Source organism: Uloborus diversus, chromosome 5 (genome assembly GCF_026930045.1).
Source record: "Uloborus diversus isolate 005 chromosome 5, Udiv.v.3.1, whole genome shotgun sequence".
NCBI lineage: Eukaryota > Metazoa > Arthropoda > Arachnida > Araneae > Uloboridae > Uloborus > Uloborus diversus.
In genome coordinates, this window is record NC_072735.1 from 95,981,412 (window position 1) to 95,986,107 (window position 4,696).

Consider the following 4,696-nt stretch of genomic DNA (forward strand, 5'->3'; position numbering starts at 1 on the left):
CCCCTTGAGTTCAAAACGCGTGTCAGCGAGTTTTTGCAAATTAATTCTTGAAAAAAAAAAAAGAAAAAGAAAAAGAAACAAACTTTTACATGTACACTTTAGTCCTTATTTTCCACTTAACTATTAGTGAGCTGAAAGTGAATGAAAATGTCTCAGTATCAAAATAAATAATAAAAACAATAACGCATTGAAAAGAAGAAAAATACCTGAAATGTAACTAAACAAATAAATTTTGCTAAAAAACATAACTTTTAGTAATGTGTCATGAAAAATAAAAAGTTTGAAAATCAGCCTTCAAGCAAAAACGAAAACAAATGAATAAATATATACAAAATGACAAAACATTGCAAAAACTCGTTGGCACGTGTTTCGGGGATACAAAGAACTCCTTTTTCCTTTCAAAACAGATGTGAGCTTGAGGATTTAAAAACTTCGCCCCAGTCGATTGTCTGTACATAAACAAGCTAACATCTTTTCTGAATTGAAAAAAGAGTTCCCTTTGACTCCAAAACACGTGTCAGCGTGATTTTGCAAATTTATACTTGGGGAAAAAAACTTGGTACTTTTAAGTATTTATTTTCCACTAAACTATTAGTGAGCTCAAAGAGGATGAAGGAGTGCCACAGTATCGAAAATAAGTAAGAGAAATAATAACACACTGAAAAGAAAAAATGCCGGAAATAAAATTAAACAAATAAGTTTTGCTAAAAAGCATTACTTTCGGATATGCTAATATCATAACCAAGCAAAGTTTGAAAATTTTCTGAAAAGAAAAGCAATTAAGCAAAGTAAAAAAAATAATAAATAAATAATAATAATAAAAATCTACTAAAACTCTCGGACACGTGTTTCGGAGTTACAAGGAATATTCCCGCTAAAGTAAAGTTCAGCAGAAATGCACTGTGCTGATTGGTCAAAGGGCAATGCGCGCCACGAAACCATAAGGGGGAAAAAATAGCGCAGATAAAACTAATAATACAAAGAAAAAGAAAACATTGTAGGTGATTATTCATTTAAAAACAAAAATAGAAGAAAAAACAACGATTTTCAACAATAAACTTCAGGGAAAGGGGGTGGGTTTGGGATACATCGAAGGGAAAAACTTTTTGCATTGAATGATCTCTTCAGGAATTTTTCAATGATTATGTAAGGTGATTGAAGAAAATGATTTAAATGAAAAGGGAACCCTTGAAACATGCGAAAAGGAAATTGTGTTTTTTGGTTTTCGCATGATGCACAGAGAAGGGAACGGGGATTGGGAATCAGACAAAAGGAACTTCAGCTAAACTTAAAAAAGAAGGGGGGGGGGGGGATCGCTTTTTGGCCACGAGTCTAAATTCATGGGCTCATATCTATTTTGCAAGGAAAAAGCGGTTCCTTGTAACCCCGAAACACGTGCCCGAGAGTTTTAGTAGATTTATGCTTTTTCTCTTACTTTGCTTAATTATTTTTACTTTGCAGAAAATTTTGAAACTTTGCTTCGTTATAATATTTACATGTCTAAAAGTAATACTTATTAGCAAAACTTATTTGTTTAATTAAGTTTCAGGCATTTTTTTCATTTCGGTGTGTTATAATTTCTATTATTTATTTTTGATACTGAGGCATTATTTGTGCTCACTGATGGTTTAGTGGAAAATAAGAACTTACTAAAATGTATCAACAAAAGATTTTTTTTTTTCAAGTATAAATTGGTAAAAACTCGCTGACACATGTTTGGAAGTCATGGGGGAACTTTTTTATTATTATTTTACTGCAGAAAAGACGTGAGCAGAGACAATGGAGTAAGGTAGAGTTTTTTAATCTGCAAGCTGACATTTTTCTTGAAAGGAAAAAGGAGTTACTTTTAACCCCGAAACACTTCCATACGAGTTTAGCAAATTTGCTATTTTATATTTAATTCATCCATTTTCTGTTTTGATTTCAGGAAAAATATCAAACTTTTTATTTTCTAAGATATTTTCATTACTAAAAGTTATGCTTTTTAGTAAAACTTATTTGTTCATTTAAATTTTTGCCGTATTTTCTTTATAGGGTTATTAATATTAATTTTTGGATCACTGTAGTGAGAAAATTTTGAATTATCATGAAATTAATTTTTATTGTGCTGCTATTGGTTTTTCTTTTCTTTTCTTCTTCTTTTTTTTTTTCTTTTGATCATTTAACGTTTGATAATTTTCATACCTGTGTCATTGTTTTAATTTTAGTCCTCGAACAATCTAAAATATAATTGTTTTCATTTTAATGATTTGTTTCAAAAATTTCTAATTGTAAAAGAGAAGTGAAAAGGCAAAAAAAAATCCTTTATTTTCATTTTACATTTCTTTTCAATCTCGTTAATCCCCCCTCCCGTCTCCGCTGAAAACAAAATAACTTGGATCGCAAGCTTTATTTTATCTATTACATCTTTTTAGGGCTCTTCAAATGATCTATACAACTGCATTAAATGTCATATTTTTTACATTATTTTTGTAATGACTTATAAAAATCTCTAACGAACTTGTGCAGTTAGCAAATTTCATTGATTTAAACAGAATTAATCCCCTCTTCGCTGCAGAAAGGATAAAAAGTTTTCATCCTTAATTAACCACTTTCGTACTCGAAAAATAGTTTTAACAAAATTCCAGTCAATATTTTTTCCGCTAATTTTGCAATCAACTATAACAAGCTAGAACTTAACTTGTTGTTCTATTACTAGATGGCAGCACAAGTATTTGTCGCGGAAAAAGACTTTATGGTATCGTGTCCTTGGCTGGAAATGACTGAGCTGGCGGTGTATTTCAAGTAATAAGCTTATTAAAATAAATGCATCATATCCAAAAAGAAATCGTTTTTTTCACCTGCTGCCAAAAATAATTTTTTAAAAGAATTAATGCACTTACCAAAATAAATAAAAACAATAAAATGTCAACTTAAAGAAATACTTTTTATTGTCAAAAAAAAAAAAAAAAAATTAATTTGAATTTAGACATCTTGAATTCAAATTATGTTTCTCACAATCACGAGTGTGTGTATGTAGGCGTGTGTGTTTGTGTGTGGGGGTATGTGTTTGTGTGTACGGGTTATGTGTATGTGTGTGTAGGCATGTGTGTTTGTGACTGTGGAGGGGGGGTATGTGTATGGGTGTGTAGGCATATGTGTTTGTGTCTGTGTGCAAGCATGAATGTGTGGGTAGTTGTGTGTGTGTGTGTGTATGTGTGGGTGTCTGTATGTATGCGTGTGTGTATTTGTTTGTATGTGTGTATGTCTATGTGTTTGTGTGTGTGTGTGTAGTTGTGTATTATGTATGCGCGTGTGTGTAGGACACGGATGCAACCTGGAGACGGCTTTCGCTAGAGGTGCAGCATCGTGAGGAGCCGATCGACGGTGATGGTGCGGAGGATGGCGGTGGGAAAAATCAAAGGAACGTCAAAAATAGTCAAGTGAGAACAATAAGCAATCGTGATTGCTCAAAAAAATCGTCTGCGCATATCGTTATGTAGAAACATAAATGACTTCGAGTTTATTCGCCGAAAACTGAATACCCAAATTAAAACTTTAGCGTGAAAATAAAAACAAATCATATCAACAATAATTATTTCACAGTGAAAACCATAGCTGCGGAGCCGGAGTCAATCTCATTTTGGGATCAAGGAGTCGGAGATGAATATCCAAGAATCGGAGTCAGTCATTTGTCCTCCGTGTATAAATTTTTGCCAAAGCTACGAAGTCAAAGTCGAAGTCGGGGAGTCGGAGTCTGGAGTTTGGCGTCAAGAGCTATTTCCAACAAAATTTGTTTGAAATAAATCTTCCTTAAAGTACGGAATCTACATTGACTTTCAGTTTCCCCGTAGACGCTAATGTTAAGTTATTTTGAACTGTTCAAAATTGAACAAAAAAATAGTTCAAATAAAAAAGTGAAATATAGGAATGAGGTGTCCTCGCCGAGATCTTTCGAACAAAAAAAAGTTTGTTCGAATTGGACTATTCATTCAAAAGTTATTAGGGGGGGGGGGGACAGACAGACAGACCGACAGACATTTTTCCCCATCTCAATACCCTACTTTCCAATTTTTAATTTTTCGATATTTATTTAATTATTTTATTTATCTTTGATTTTTTTTTTTTTTGTTTTTCGCGACATTTTTAAGATGCATTAAGCCTTTTTTCATGCTTTTTTCTTCTCTTTCTGACTTTTACTGGGAAAGTAGGCTAAAAGGGGATGAAGGAATTGAATAATCAATTTTCGGAACTAAAAGTTAATCTAAATTATTGTCTACAAAAAATGCATACTACGCACTAGTAAATAATATGCTAATGTGCTTACCGTATTTTTTAATGTATGATAACATGATGCAGTGGAAATACCAAAGACAGTAGTTAAAAATCACAAAAAGACATATTGCACAAATTATAACATATTCACCGCAAGAACAACTAGTATGTTGTGGCCATCACGAAACTTTCTTCTATATTTTTCTTTTTTTTTTTTCTGATCCCTCCCCATGCTTGACGAGGAAGCAATATTCCCAACAAAAACAAAATTACACATGCAAAAACTTGACGACCATCCCAATGTCTGAATTATTGCAAAAGCAAAGCAAAGAGCGAAAATTGAAAGTTATTTTAAGAGCCTTGCTTGAATTAATTACAAATATTTTATTTGTTAACAAACATAAGATGGCAACAGTTGAAAATTTTAAATCATTGAGATAAT